Source organism: Lycorma delicatula, chromosome 11 (genome assembly GCF_047948215.1).
Source record: "Lycorma delicatula isolate Av1 chromosome 11, ASM4794821v1, whole genome shotgun sequence".
Classification (NCBI taxonomy): Eukaryota; Metazoa; Arthropoda; class Insecta; order Hemiptera; family Fulgoridae; genus Lycorma; species Lycorma delicatula.
Window position 1 is genome coordinate 50,026,545 of NC_134465.1, and position 17,272 is coordinate 50,043,816.

The window sequence follows — 17,272 nt, forward strand, 5'->3', positions numbered from 1 at the left end:
ATAAAGTATAATATAATTCAGCAAGAATCATAAAAATTGGATAAGATGTTCTTAATAATGGAAATTTTAGAAGAGTGACAAGAAATAAATGAGTAGACAGATGAGCATTTATTTTTGTGAATGTACTTGTATATATCTGATCGAAGCTATGTTTATAAATTTTTTTCAAGATGCATCGTGATTAGCTGATATGGATATATTTTAACATACTAATAAACAAAAATAGATAATGTACAGAATATAAATAAACAGATTAGTAGTAAAAAATGAATATATTATATAGTATTGTATGCAATACTTTATAACTAAAATAAATGTTATATAATATAGAAGATATTCATATTTTTCAGAATGCTTCTAAATTTATTATTGTTACAAACATGTTAACAAGATAGTACTGAAATACTACTAATAATTGGTGGCAATGAACAGATGCCAGCTGGATGGTGAGTGAGAAGAGAAGATATATTGATAGCAGACCATTATGCATGAAATGTGACTGAACGTCCCTTGGAAATAATAACACTTAAAAAAATTAAAGTATCATAAAATGTTTTATATAAAAATTAAAAATTTTATACCGATTAAATTTCTTTTTAATTTTTTACTACAACAAATGAGAAACTACAAGAAGCAACACATTTTTGACCAAGAGAAAGTAATGTAACAAAAGAATTGTTTAAAGCAAATTAAAATGTTAGTTATATAAAATGGTTAAACCATAGTAGAGCAGCAGAACTATGGTTAAAGAAAGGAAGAGACGAAGCAAAGAAAAACAGGTGAGGAAGGATGCTAAGGATTACAATGGAAGTAATTACAATGAGATGTTTTAACTACTTTCAATCAAGTGGAGCCGATCAGTGATACTGATGATTATGAAAGATATTGCTTCCAAATGTATCTTTGAATGAATCTAAAATTTAAATTTGAACCAGATTGTCTTGTTTCATCCGAAACAAATATTTAGATATGGGGGCATGCATTATTTTCTTTCTGATAACTTTCTTATGCGTTTACTTTCCCATTTAGATAGTGCTGCAGCATGAGCTATAGCTCTAGAAGGGAAAGTGGTTTTTCCCTTCGATTGATTCGATTGGTTCGATTTGACCATATGTGGTTTTCATCAGATCTTGACATTTTGACACCTAAGAAACCCAAAAAACCAGATAGAAATTTTCTGGATGTTGATGTTAATATGTATATGTGTTCACTGTTGGCCTCTAAATCACCTTATATTTTCAGAACTGCTGGGCCAATTTTGATCAAACTTGGTCAGATTACTTCTATATATGAAGGGCCATATAGACTGATGCCATTAAATTTTCAACTTAAAATGTTAAGGAGATGAGACTGTAGAGCAAAGTCACCCTCAGTATCTGGAGATTTCACCTAATTAAGGTCATATTTTTCTTAGGCACATTTGTTAACAATTAAAAAATAACAATATCTGCAAAAAAATATTGCAAAATCACATCCCCACTCCAAAAAATGCTGTTGTATTCATTTCAGGTGACATCACAGATGTGCGGTAGAATTAAATAAATGAGTAATATATCTAAAGTGTAAAAAATAACTCGGTCTGGCTCGGTCTCGAACTTGATCACCCATTTGACTTGGTACCTGGTGCGTTAAGCCTTGCAGCTACACCAGATACCAACCGTACAAGCAAAATTTGTTCTATATAAGTTGTGAAATTGCATTAGGGCCCACCATCATAGCTAGTACCACCACACTTAAGCGAATTAAATATGTGTGCACACTTAAGTTAGAATCATTGAATTAAATAAACAAAAGAATATTATATTTAAATAAGATGATAAATATATTAAAATAAGTTATGTGTGGTTACATTAGAAACAACCTACAGTTGTAGTACATTCTCAAACATGGCTTTAGCTGCGTGATGGAAAAGTCCTACAACTTTGTAGACAGCTTTTTTCAATGTCTGAACATAATGAGTACTTTTTATTTTTTAACCCTATTCAAGTAAATTAGTTAAAATGAAGCAATGCAGGCTCATGAAGACTGTCCCCATCACTTTTTTCTTAGAACCAAGATGTTTTCATCATTTTCTGCCGAGATAAAGAAGTACAATTATTTCATTCCAATTGTTGCATTTATACATCCTGTTTTCTTTTCTGACATGACATGATGACATTCAAGTTGCAGCAGGATATGCTGCTTCTCCTCTTCAGTTTATTATATTCAAGTCTTTTAATAGAAGAGGATTATTAAAAATAATATTAATATTAAATCAAAGATACTTTATTGTTTATTGTAATCTACATAAAATTATGCCTATAAGTTTCAATATTACTGATTTTTATTATAGTATTTATTTTCTTTTTCAAACAACTGCAGGCCAACTGCCAAATTACACCCATTAATAAGAGATGAACTTTTGTAGCATGTAAAAGATACCAATTCTGAATGGGATTCAAACCCAGTACCTACTGGATGAAAAACAAAAACACTACCATTCCACTACATTGGTCGACAAATTATTACATGATAATGCTAATGTAATTTTTTTTAATTTCTATCATTTTCTGTACCGATATTAATTACTTATAATTTTCATCTAGTTACATCATTGATACTTCATACAACCACTTTTTTTGTTATTTAAATATGGATTACAACAACCTTAATGGTAGAGTGATAGCATCTTCTACCTTTCATGAAACAAGTCTCTTCTCATTATAAAAAAAAACCTCATGGGTAATTATTATTTGGGAGGAAGACCTGTAGTTACTGCAATTTAAAATAAATAAATAACTCTATTTCATTTTTATTGATATATTTTATACTTTGGAATGCTTTTTGAGCTTTTAAGGTTTTTGAGCAACAAATTGGTTTTCAATCATGATCTTTTCTAAACCGAACATATTAATACCATGCTGTCCAAAATGAAGGACATGTTCTCAACCTTACAAGCAGAACCTTTACTCTGTCCACCACAGAGAATGTCAGATTAGTGAACGTCATTAGTCTCAGAAAAAGCAACATGACTGGTACCAAAGATGTATGACAGCATTATAGCTATAAGGACTGTGGCAGATAATTTTAAAAGAAATAATTTAATATTACATTCCTGTTGAAAAATAATGGATTGTATACATTCCCTCTACTAAGCAGGGAATAGTACATAATTATTTTATGATTTAAAAAAATATTTAATAACAAATTATTATTAGTGTTTTCATTCACTGATACTTATCAGATTAGTCACCTGCTTATTAATAATAAACTTTATTTCTACTTTATTTTTTCACAGTATCATTTCTTTTTTTTTAATTCATGTAACTAATTATATATTCACTTGATGCAAAGAACTAAATCTTATTTTTCATATACCATAATGATATTCAGAATTTAATCATCAATCAATTTAAGATTGTTTATTAGACATCCTATGTTTGTCCTATGTAAAATTCACTGTACGGTATTCCAAAAGTATTAAGGATAAATTTTATTATTTAGGAATAAGAATTTACATATACATTTAAAAACTAAACCGATGATGTTTTTATAATAACAAGAAATGCTTAATATTTATTTATGTAATACCAAGTTACAGAGTAACAGTACTCTTCAAAGGTGCCAAGGCATTTGTTCGTAGTCTGGCATGTAAATGTCAAGATACAGTAAATGTGTAGTCTTGAATAGACTCAGGTTGACTACTCCTGAGATGTGAGATTAATTGAAACCCAACCACCATAGAACATCGGTATCCACAGTCTAGCATTCAAATCCGTACAAAAGCAACTGCCTTGACAAGAACTCAAACGTTAGAATTCTCGACTTTGAAAATCAGCTGATTTTGCGAAAAAGGGGTTTAACAACTAGATTAATATAAAAACTATTAAATATTAAACAACTTATTTTCAAATTACTGGAATTTTTTCCTCTAAAAATCCTTTCCAGTGACAATTCACAAAATCTTCTTCAACGGAATTATAAATAATAATAAGATTATTGTTAATGGCACCCCGTCTTAAAAATATTAAAAAACTTTTAAGTAGATAATTTAATAATACATTCTATGCTGTGTTTATTCATTAAACCAATTTTTTTGTAGAATTTTCTTTTATTTTTAAATTTTATAATCCATTATATATTCTTGGATATTTCATTGAGGAAGATGATAATTAGCAATGAAAAGTTATCGGAAGAGAAATTTCCATTAATTTGTAATATGTATTGTTTAATATTTAATAATAATTTTAAAACATTATCACATTTTGTTATGTTATTCAACAAAGCTAAAAAAAATACATCAGTAGGCCAAACTAGCAGACCCGGCAATGCTTCGCTATTGCTATATTTGAGTATATTATATATATATATATATATATATATATATTAAATGAACAAAATTGAAAGTTTGATAAAACATTAAAAACTGAACATTACGGATCTTCACAAAATTTAATCTTTCACTTTTCCCTTTTTCCCCCTCCCCGTTCCTCGGTTTTCCCCTGTTTCTTTTCCCTTTATCTCCTTTTCCATTTCTCCTCCCCTTTCCCCATCACATTTCCGTTTTTCTATTATCCCTGTTTCCAATTTCCCCTTTTCTCGCACGTAAATCGGTCAAGTAGTTTTTTCTATAGCGAACATTAAAAAACATTGCCTTTTATATACATAGAAGAAGAAAGACAGTTTATATATTTGTTTCGTAATTATCTCGACACCAGTGCCACCTAGCGAGTCCATTTTTCGCAAAAATATTTATTTTCACGTAATTAATAATATAATTTGAATATGAGCCAAATCAGACCATAAATGCAATTTTTCAAAATATCTCAACCCCAGCGCCATCTAGCATGTCCATTTTTTGCAGAGGTATTACTTTCCATATAAGTAACACATATTCTGAATATGAGCCAAATCGTACAATAAATACAATTTTTCGCAATATCTCGATCCCAGCGCTACCTAGCGGGTCCAGATTAATTCTGAAACCTTTGCGGGCGTGCGCACAACTCACCAAAGTTTCACTGCAGTCGGGTAAACGGTTTACGAAGGCATAAGAGACATACAGACAAACATTCATTTTTATATATATAGATAATAAAATTAAAATATATCACAAAATAGTTTAAGTATAAATAAAGATTATTACCTACTGATGAGGAATCCCTATGACGCTTTATGATTAAAATCATTACTGCTTAATTACTAAATACGTCTTGGTAGCAAAACAAAATTTGTAGTTTAACACAACAGATAGATATTATTGAGAAAAATTTTAACACACAAACATTTAAATATATAGCAAAGTATAGAAAAAAATTCTCAAGGAAATATGAAACGTAAATTTTAATTAATAATTTAATAATATTAAAACTACATTCTAACAGTAATTTATTCTACTAAAAAATCAATGATAAAGTCAGCATTTTACTCTGGATTATATATACATAAACATAATAATTAAGAAAAAATGCTGATACTTTGCATTTTATTAAGATATTATATTATATTTAGAATATATTGGTAGTTAACCGAATTGTTTGTTTTTTATTTTAAAAATCAAAAATTATCATAAACTCAAAACAATTATTGAAATTCAGCTATGTATAATTAGTTTTACATTAAACAAATAGGAAAAATAAAAAACATTCAAATAAATTTGTCCTTTGTTAACACATAATAATTATTCATCATAATATATTTGTTATAGATAAATAATACTGATTTTTTAATAAATGCATAATAACGGGTAAGATTAAAGAATGTATGAAAATTATAAATCATATCAAGCTATTAATAAACCATTCTCTCGGTTATCACAATAACTAAAATAAATATACTTTTTCTTGACCAGGCCAAAAATAATAGTAGCAAAAATTCTTCAAATTTTTTTCTCAACATTCTTTTGCCTTCGATAGGGAGAATGTAGTTAATATATACAGGAAACATGGACTTATTCCACGATCAACATTTATTTATTACTTACACATTACTTATGAATAATAATTTCTATATTTTAAAAGATTTAATATTCTGGGTTGAGTGTTTATCAGAACAATTTATAGTACAATATATACTATGTAGCTCATAGACATATAGGTATACTAGAGCGTAGATAAACTTCCCTCCGTATTTACCTGAATGGATAAATGTAAATCGTGGTAAAATTGTAATTTTGTAGAAGTAGTTAAAATCAATTCAAATATTATAAGAAATAAACATATATACAATAATAAAAAATCAAATATATGAAGATACTAAACAAATCTATTTATTCAGCATCATGCTAAAGCCCTAAAACACCTACTGATGATGATAATGAGTTTTTAATGTCTAAAAAAAATGTTGTGCCTGATCAGGACTTGAATCTAAGAACCTTTGGTTGAAAGAGATACACTACCATTCTACCATTGAAGTCAGCATAAAATAATTGCAATAAAATAACAATTTAGAAAGCAATAGGAAATTGTTTAAATATAAATTAATTGTATACATAAAGGTAAATTAAATTCGGGGTTTCCTTCTTTTTAAATAGTATTATTTTTTTAAACCTATCAATGAAGTAATATTAAGGCTTCTATTAAGGAAAAGAAATAATTTTATTTTAAAGAGATTGAAATTTTTTTTTAATGAATTAATAACACTGGTCAACATGATTTTTGTCTCACGAGTACCAGTAGGTGTACTTAATGCAGTTTTTTATCCTGTTTTCAAATAAGTATTCAGAATTTCTCTATCATCCACAGTTTTTTTGTTATTTTAATTTTTTTAAATACTTTAAAAAGTTTTTTTGTCTTTTTGTCCAATGTCAAGTATTCTAAATATGATGGAACCGAATCGGCTAACTCAAAGAGTAGCATTGCTACTGTTGTACAGTTCAGACATGTGTAGTAGACATGTACAAACATGATCTAGTGTAACATACATTCATCAGAACGATGCCAGTTGTGAGATACAACATAACAATTTTTGTTATGTATGTGGTGAAGTGGCACTCAAGTTCCAAATGCGAAACCTTACTCTACATTAGTAAAAAAGTGTTATGAACTTTATTTTGGGTGTAAATGTCAGGGACCAAACAAGGACCTGGGTGTTGTTTATCATGCTTTAGGCTTCTCACTGCATGGAAAAATGGCACATGCCACATGCCATTTACTATCCCTATGATTTGGAGGGAACCCAAGGATCACTACTCTGACTGTTATTTCTGCTTAACAAACATTAAAGGGATTATGACAAAATCAAAACTTACAATGGTGTACTCTAACTTGTAATCTGCACTGAGATCAGTTTCACACTGCGAAGAATTGCCCATACCAAAGCCTCAGAAAAATGTGACATTAGATGAAGAGAGCTCAGCGTCTGATGGAAGAAAAAGAAACACATTCTGGTGATACAACTTTTGAACAAAGCAGTTCATCTGGGCCTCATTTACTGACCCAAGAAAATCTTAACAATCTCATTTGAGATTTAAAGTTATCCAAACAATAGTCTGAAATGCTTGTTTCCCAGTTAAAAGGATGAAATCTCCTTCAAAAGAATAAAAAGATATGTACTTATTGTAATCGTCATTCTGAATTTAAAGACTATTTTTCTGAAGAAAATGGTTTACTGTTTTGTAATGACATTTCTTCTCTTATGGAGACATCTTGCAATGAACATAACCCAACAGAATGGTGCTTGTTCATTGATTCCTGTAAAGTTAGTTTAAAAGCTGTGCTTCTGCATAATGGCAATAAATTCCCATCAGTATCTGTGGCACACTTTGCTAGTATGAAAGAAACAGATGAAATCTTTAAATTTATATTGGAAAAGCATCAACATGCAGTGGATGAATGGAATATTTGTGATGATTTGAAGGTAATTGCACTTACTCTTGGTTATACAAAGTACTGTTGTTTTTTGTGTGAATGGGATAGTAGGGACAGAAAAAACCATCTCATTAAAAAAGAATGGCCTAAACGCGAATTAATCATTCCTGAACAGAAAAGTATGAGACATGACCCACTGTATAATCCTAAAAATGTGTATCTACCACAGTTAAAAATCAAAGTAGGATTAATGAAGACTTTCGTCACAGCCATGGACATTATTCCAGGTTTCATGTACTTAAAACAGAAGTTTCCTAAAATTAGTAATGCAAAAATTAAAGAAGGAATATTTGTGGGTCCACAAATATGATCACTAATGCATGATGAAAAGTTTGAGGAACTATTGATGAATCCATTGGAGAAAGCAGTTAGGCAAGCATTCAAAAATGTTACTCAGTTTTTTTGGGAAATCGAAAGGCGGAAAATTACCAAGATATTGTCAACGATTTTATAACATCTTATAAAAATTTTGGTTGTAATATATCCTTAAAAGTACAATTCCAGCACTCGCACCTAGATTTCTTTCCAGAAGATCTTGGTGTAGTGAGCAATGAGCATGAAAAACACTTTCATCAGGAGATTCCAGTTACAGAAAAGAGGTATCAAGGTTAATGGAATCCTAATATGCTGGCCGATTATTGTTGGACCATCAAGAGGGCTCTCCATAGGTGAAACATAGCAGAATATTGTCATTTCTTACTTTCTAGGTGAGTCAAATGTTTGAATATTGTGTAGTTAAGAATGCAGAAAGTATTAAAATATTTGAAATTGTAAATTGCCGGTCTCTCCAAAAACCTTGGGTAATGGAAAAAAAACAATATCATATTTGAATTCAGGAGAAAAACTACTATCAGAATCACATATTTTTCTTCCCAAGACAAAAAAAAATCTTTTCTGTTCCCCAGTTAATTTATTAACACTAACAAAACAGAATAAAACAAAGTTGAGAATTATTTAAGAGAGTATGGTTTGTTCAGTGCAGGACTTCCGGGGTTTTCACCCTAGAAGTTTTGCGCTGAACAAATTTCAGTATATAAATTATCTTATCAAAAATAGTAAAAAATATGTTGCAGTTCTGTAGATATTAAAAAAGCCTACTATTCCATACATCATAAAATGTTATTTAAAGCAGTAGAAGAAGCAGAAATAGATAAGAAAAGTATAGCATGATTAAACAAACACTAATAAACACCAAATATAAAAATTAAACTACTTGGAGAATTGACGAAAACATTTGAGATAAAAACAGGTAGGGTGATAGAATCTCCCCAATTCTATACAACACTGCCTTAGATAAAGTAATTACAAAATGGAATAAAGAACTGGTTAAAAATCAAATCTCAGAATCTAGTACATTTAGGAACACAAAAAAGAAATTAGCCATTAATCATTTAGCCTTCACAGATGATGTAGTTATCCTAACCACAAATATAGAAGAAGGAAAATTAAAAGTACATTTATTGGCAGAAAACAGCAAAAAATAGGTTTAGAAATATCCTATGTAAAAATAGAATTTATAACTGATGATAAAAACTGAATAGAAGAAATAGTCTTTGAAAAGGGACAAAAATACATAAAGTAGACAAATTTAAATATCTTGGGGAGATAATAACACCAACTGTACTCGAAAAAGAAGGAATTAAAGTAGGTTTGTAAAATGGAAACATATACTGATGGTGAATGTTTACAATAAGGAATTCTTTAGCTAAACAGCTAAACTACAACACTACAAACTGTAATCTGCCCAGAAGTCTTATATGTAAATGAGTGTTTATGAAATTTTAATAAAAGAAATCTTTTTTCTTACCAAAAAGAATGGCTAAAATCTAACAAAAAAATTTACCAAGAATTAAGAGATTTAGAAACGGAAATGTGTAAAACAAGAATGAGGATTTTTGATCATATTTATGAAATGAGTGGTAATAAACTTACAAAACAATTATTTAACTATTATAAAGATAGAAAAACAAAAATAGGTTGGCACCAGCAATAAACGAAGACCTAGAAAAACTAAATAAAGATTGGAAAAAATAATAATAGGTATAAAGTAGTTTCAAAAAACAATGGGGATTTCAAATTAAACGAAATGGAAAAAACAAATACCTTCAGAAAATTTGCTGACGAGTAAAATCTTCTGTAAAAAAATTTACGGAAGATGAAAAATAGTGGAAACAACAGAAAAAGTGGAAAAGAGGAAAGAAAATGCAACAAGATGTAAAAGAATCTAATCAAAAGAAAAAGAATTTATTAATAATAACAAAAAGGAACCCTTTCTTATATTTCAAAGTTTTGTGTGAGTTCTATGAAAATAAAGTTCTATGAAATTTTGTTGTGAGGCTTAATGGACAGAAACCTTATTATTGCCTAGGAATAAATTACTATTTTAATTTAGTATTGATCAATCTATTTGATTCATATTTATAGATGCCAAATAATGGTCTGATGGATCATTTATGAATTTTGAAAATTTGTTCTGGCTTTATAAATGAACCCCAAGAGACAATACATTTAAGATAACAACATATGTATGCATAATAAATATTTTGTGATTAATTTATTTATTTAATTTAAAAGTGGCTAACCATGCAATTACAATCATTTATGAAAGATACATTTTTTTTAAATACATGAAAAATCCCAAGCTGTGCAGGATTTAAATTTGGAACCTTTTGGATGAAAGACTGGACACTACCACTTTGTCAAGGAGGTCAAAATAATGATGTTGAGCTAAGCAATTTACACAGTTACTTCAAAGTAAAATAATATTGTTTAATTTTATTTCTTATGAAATCAAGTAACTATTGTTACCAGAATTTATCGTTAAAGAAGAGATACAAAATTTCTGCATAATACTGGGAATCTGCAATAGTTTCCTTAAGGAAGTTTGAGACTGTTTTTAGGTAGATCTTTAGAAAATCACTTTGTTGCAGCACAAAATTGAGAAGGTTGGTGAAAAATAATTAATCAGTAACATAATACTTTATTCTTGGGAAACTAAATTGATCTTTCAAGAGACTGGAACACCCACTGCCTGATTGGAATTTTGAAGAACTTTGATTAGAATTGTTATCTAACCAAAATAAAGTTTAGGTTAGATGCCCAACAGTTCATTTCTAAGGTTTAGGATATCTCAACCAGAGTAGCAGTTGGTTAAAACCACAAATTTTTTATGAAAAAATAAAAATGATTATTTCTAGGATAAAATTGTACTCATAAAAACTGTGTAACCTAAATCTTCAGAATAAATCTTGAAAAATTTATGAGACTAAAATAAATCTTTATCTAAATCATGCAAACATGTAAAATCAGTAAATATTATTGTAAAAAAATATAAAAGTTTTGAAACAGTTGTCATTTAAAACTTCAGTTACCAGTAATCAGAATTTAATTTAATTTTTGGATTTAGTGAGGAAATGGTTTTTTTTGTGAGTGAGTGAGTGAGTGAGTGTGTGTGTGTGTGTGTGTGTGTGTGTGTGTGTGTGTGTGTGTGTGTGTGTGTGTATGCATGTGTGTGTGTGTGTGTGTGTGTGTGTGTGTGTGTGTGTGTGTGTGTGTGTGTGTGTGTGTGTGTGTGTGTGTGTGTGTGTGTGTGTGTGTGTGTGTGTGTGTGTGTGTGTGTGTGTGTGTGTGTGTGTGTGTGTGTGTGTGTGTGTGTGTGTGTGTGTGTGTGTGTGTGTGTAGTAAGAGAGAGGGAAGCAAGATTGATGACCATTAAGAAATAATAATTTAAGTTTATGATTTTTTAAAAGATTAATTTAAAATCAAGAATCTTCTTTTTGACTGAATTCTTGCCAGAAAAATTTCAACAAATACTTCAATTTTAGATGAAAAACAAGATGAATAGGAATGGGAGAAAGCAATATACATATATTTATTTCATAAGTCAATGACCTTAGCTATGTTATACTTTGCTTTTATCAAATTATTATAACAAGTGTAACTAGAAGAATAACTGGTCATAAAAATCCACCAAACAAGTAAAACTTAATATTATAATAACTTGTAAAAAATAAGAAAATAAAAATAAATATTTGTTAAATAATTTATTATCTGGTAGTACATTATTCATATCATAGTTTTATAAACTTTTTCTAAATTAAATTAAATTTTTTTTTCTAATTTAAATGTAACAGCAAGACGAATACCAAGATGTGATACGTATAATTAAGTGATTTACATTTCTTCTCTTTCATTAATGAAATTTTTTTAATAGTTTTTGCCACAGTTCAATTGTTTTTTCCAGACAAGTATTACGACAACTCCTTTTATTATTTGTGAGATAACAAACCTAACCATTCCTGATATTATGCATAAGTTAAGTAACATATTATTTTGTACTGATGTGAACAAAATATTTTTTCATATAAGAAGTAGTATCCAAGAAGAAGTATCCAAGTAGGTGTTAAGATATCCAGGGTTATTTTATTAATTATTGGTAAGAAGAGAAAATCCAAAAATTAAGAGGAGAAAGTATTTTAATTCTACATGGAAATAAAAAATTCCATACAATCTCTCTACACACGATTTGATAAAACTAATTTTCATTTTTTGATACAATCAAATTTAAAAAAAAAATAAATAAAAAAAATAAAATGAAATACAAATAATTTATTTATTAATCCATAATTTAGGGCCAATTTAAAAAAAAAATATATTATTTTAAGAAATGTAAAAGTATTATTTTTTACTTTTTAAAAGACTTTTTAAACTAGTATTCTCTTTAATTTAAAAATGAACAGATAAAAAAAGTTATCCCTTTATAAAAAAAAAACAATTCACAAGAAATACAAAAAGTGAGAAATTTTTGTTTTCATAAAAATAAGAAAGAGGAATCTAGAAAAACAAGATTTAGGGAAAATAGACTCCAACCACTAGTTGTAATGAGGTAAGACTCTCAGGAATGAATTGATATGAATTATATTTTTAACTTAGGGTTGTATTAACTTTTATTAATATCAAAAAAGTTTATTTATTTTACGTCTTTTGAATTTTATTTTTTTTTAAAGCACATTAACATAAATCAATAGCCAACCAATTCTTTAAATTTCATATAAAAATACTTTATATGAAAATTTACATTGAAATTTTCATTTCAATGTAAATTTATATAAATTACATTGAAATCAATTACGCTTCCATATATAATGGGATGTGTACATTAACAATACGTGCAAAAGAATTAAACACTTAATCTTTAAGTAGCAATTTACTTAATTAGTAAACTAAAGAATAACAGCATCACTAGACTTGTATATTTTTACATCGGGCATTTGCCCAATCAATATTGCAGTATGGAATACGTTTAGGAGGGGAGCAAGGAATGTACACTTTAATAAAGAATTTGTGCTTTCAAAAACACTTAATAAAAGCAGCCTTAAATAGGCCCAGACTTTACCCTACAGCTTACCTATTCTGGGAATTTTACCTGTTAACAATGAGACAACTCTACATCAAAAGCATTGTTTTATATATTAATAAAAACATAAACCTCTTTAATACTGGTGATTTATCACATAATCTGAGGCTATCTAGTATCGTCTTTATAATACCTCAAAATGACCTATCAGTCCACAGAAGACATTTCATGTATATGTCTGCTAAACTAATAAATTTTATTCCTGCTAAATTTATGTATAGCAGAGTGAACAAAAAATTCCTTTAAGAATTAGATGAGTGGATAACAACAAATAATGAGTAGGAATCACTATTCTAAACATTTTTTGTCATCCTGTCTAAATGAAACATATTCTAATACATACATACACATTCTAATTCATTCTTAATAACGTTTTAGTTTTTTACATAAAATCGTGCAATGGAGCTAATCCAAACTAAGGAAGGGTAAATTTATAAGTATAATTATAGTCATAATATTAATACTAAGATTATTTTGTAGTATTATTTTATATTGTTAACAGTATAGTGTTAGTATAGTATTAAATTATTATTAGTGAATTATTATTTCATAACAGAAATAATAATTCACTTTTTTCAAATTTATACAATATACTAAACATAAAAGTGTACAATATAAATATTATTTACATCATCTTCATGTTCTTGTATCTTTTTGATATTAGTAAATCTAAATTATTGAATTTTAATGCATAGGTGCGGGTGTTCATTTGTTATAGTATTATGTTCAGTTTTTTTTTTTGTTATTTTTTTAAGATAATAAGTTAAAATTTTAATTTATCTCAATCTTTAACTTTTAAGTTTTTGTTTGTAAGAACTTTATTTATTTATTAGGAACTTTTAGTTACCACTATCTATTTTAAAAATAATTTTAATTTTTATATTTTAATATTATAAAAAAGGCTTATATCAGCACACACGTTATTCTTAGCAGGTATTTTGTTTAATAATTATATATTGTAATTCTTTTTTATGTCATATTTTATACAATGGAAATAAAGATTTATTAATATTCATTCACTCAATTATACTATAATAAATCAATACTTAAACACTGATGATGACAACAAAAAAATAATAAGAAATGATTAAATTGTTTAGAAGATTACGTATTTTTTCTTAAAATATATTTTCCAAAATTATCTATAAGAACTTACAGTAGAACTATCATTTTAATTTTAAAAAATAAACAAAAAATCATCAAAATCACGGTTATTGATGAAATACAGGTTCAACCGAGAAGCACCTTTTTCTAAAAAAAATAATTATTTAAATATAATAATATTTTTTCTTTTTTTCCCGTAAAGTATACATTGCAATCTGTTCAACTAGTGAACAATAAGCAAACAACCCTCCCCCCCTCCAGGGTGCAATGAGATGATGATATGTGTAACATGTAAATGAGGTGTAGTCTTGAACAGACTCAGGCTAACCATTCCTGTGACGTATGATTAATTGAACCCCAGCCACCAAAGTACACAGGTGTTTACTGTCTAGTATTCAAATCCATGTAAAAACAACTAACTTTTACTAGGATATGAACTTGAGAACCTTCAACTTCAAACATCAGCTGTTAAACAATAGATTTGCGATAATGAGTTAATCGCTAAACCTAATAAATGGGTTAAATATAGCAAAAAAAAAAAAAAAAAAATGCCCAAGCAATACTATTTTGATAAAATAATTCAAATTCAAATTAAATATTAAATAATATTGATAAAGATCTTGAAATTTATTAAATACTGTACAATTATAAATTTCCAAAAAGAAAAAAAATTATTTAATTATATGTTTATATTTATGAATGTGCAATCTTTGAAAAAATGATAGTCAATTAATCTTAACATAATATCTAACTCTACAAAATCAAATAACAAAACTGTTTTCATCTATCACAAGATAATGTATCAGTTTACAATGATGAGCCTAATTACGCTTTTGTAGGCATTTTTAATAAATTACTGTACCATCCAAAACATCTTTCAACAAATTTATTTTAAGTAAAATTAAAAACCTTCATTTACATTAACAATATTTGTATGACAGAGTTTTGTATCTTTATTTAATTTTTATGTAGAAAATTCTTAAAATCATTTTTATTAACGCATTCTGAAATCTTGTCTATTTTATAATTATTTTATTTATTATTATCTTTATTATTATTTCACATATTTATACTTTATATATTTTTGTTTTTTATTTTTACAATTAATTGTGAACTTTGTGGTGATACTCTGATCAAGGTTTTAACACGGTTTTCCTTGATCCATTCAGGCAAATGCTGGGTTAATTTCTTTTTTATCAATTTAATAACTTACACCTCCTCTCTCTCTCTTTTTTTATGTTTAACCTTCGGAACCACTGTAAAAGGATAATATGAATAAAGATATTATCCTCAGAGGATAATACGTATGAATGTAAATGAAGTGTAGTCTCAGAGGATGATATTTATTTATTTAGCGTACGGCACCAAAACACGACACCAATTACAGTAAAAAATTACAAACAAATTAATATAAGCTACTGATTCTGAAGTCGCCATCAGGAAATCTTCAGGATTCCCTTCATAAGCTGTCCTAGGGCTAACTTCTGTGATGTGTTTAACAGTTTGATTTTCACCACACTTACAAAGGGGCGTCGGTGTTTTACCCCATTTATAAAGGAAATAGGCGCACAATGATATGTATGAATGTAAATAAAGTGTAATCTAGTACAGTCTCAGGTCGACCATTCCTGAGTTGTATGATTAACTGAACCGCAACCACCAAAGAACATTGACCTGTATATACGATCTAGTATTCAAATCCATATAAAAGTAACTGCCTTACTAGGATTTGAATCTTACAACTTTCGACTGTCCATTCATAATATAATCTATGTAAGGTATTAAATATATTTTTTTTTTTTTTTAGCAATCAAAATAAAATACATATTCATTACAATTTTTTAAAATTTAAATTTAAAAAAAATACTGCAGCCATAATTTAATTTTTACTACATAAAAAAAAAAAATTATACTAACAAATAAAGGTGGCATTGAAACATTTCAAAGGTTGGCCTACATATTTAGCCTTTAAAGTAGAAATTTCTGTACTATAAAATAAATATGTACTTATTTATTTAAAGAATAAAAATTTGTAAACATTTACATTTTGTTTAATGAATCTGACCCTCAACCAATTATGGATGCAATGAAGACATTTTTTCTTCTTTCTGGTATTTGAAATATGTAGTCTATATATATATATAAAATAGACGTAAATCATATTTCCTTATACTTTAGAAACTAAGGAAGTATTTCAATTAAATTTAATTATAATCTAATAAAAACTATTTTATTTTTATATATTTTTTTAAAAATTAAAACAAACATAAGAATTACTAGTTCCAATTATAACTAAAAATATAATTTATATAAAAAACTACTTACAATTATAGACTGATATAAGACGTGTACAGAAGGGTAAGATGTATCAGACGCTACTGGCGAGCGCGAACGTGTGTGGTACGGCGACGCTACGCCTTCACCTCCAGACACCGATGGACCGATTTAGCATAGCCTGGGACCCACCTCATGATCCACGTTGCTCGTGAACGGACATACGGGTGTTGCGCTGTTGTTTTCTTTCTAATAAAATTAAAAAATAATGTGTATATGATATAAATACGTATTGCATCTAAGAAACAATATACGTACATAACTATGTTATCCGCCATTTTTATTCCGCAAACGAAAACAAATTACATAATTTTATATACTAATAATAATAATTCCATAAAGAAAATAATCAAAAATAAATTAATCTAGTAGTAGTATTGTGTTGCAGATATAAATAAATTAAATATTTGATAAATTTACAATATACAAGGAAAGGAACTGATTATTAATTCTTACCCTAATAAACTTCTAATTCAACAAAATATTCATATATAATGAAGTCAAATCATCATTTAATTGGAATGCGTATAATATACGTATATATTTGACATACTTTCGTGTGTCAACACAA

At 27.8% G+C, this 17,272-nt stretch overlaps 1 protein-coding gene across 1 annotated transcript in view; it reads right to left on the minus strand.

Annotated features, from left to right (window-relative positions):
* Positions 1-16,876, minus strand: part of LOC142332527 (uncharacterized) — a 140,111-nt gene extending 123,235 nt beyond the window's left edge. The window contains exon 1 of the mRNA XM_075378976.1: positions 16,693-16,876. The gene's annotated coding sequence lies outside the window, so the exon portion shown is untranslated. The remainder of the gene's footprint in view (positions 1-16,692) is intronic.
* Positions 16,877-17,272: the final 396 nt, after the last annotated feature.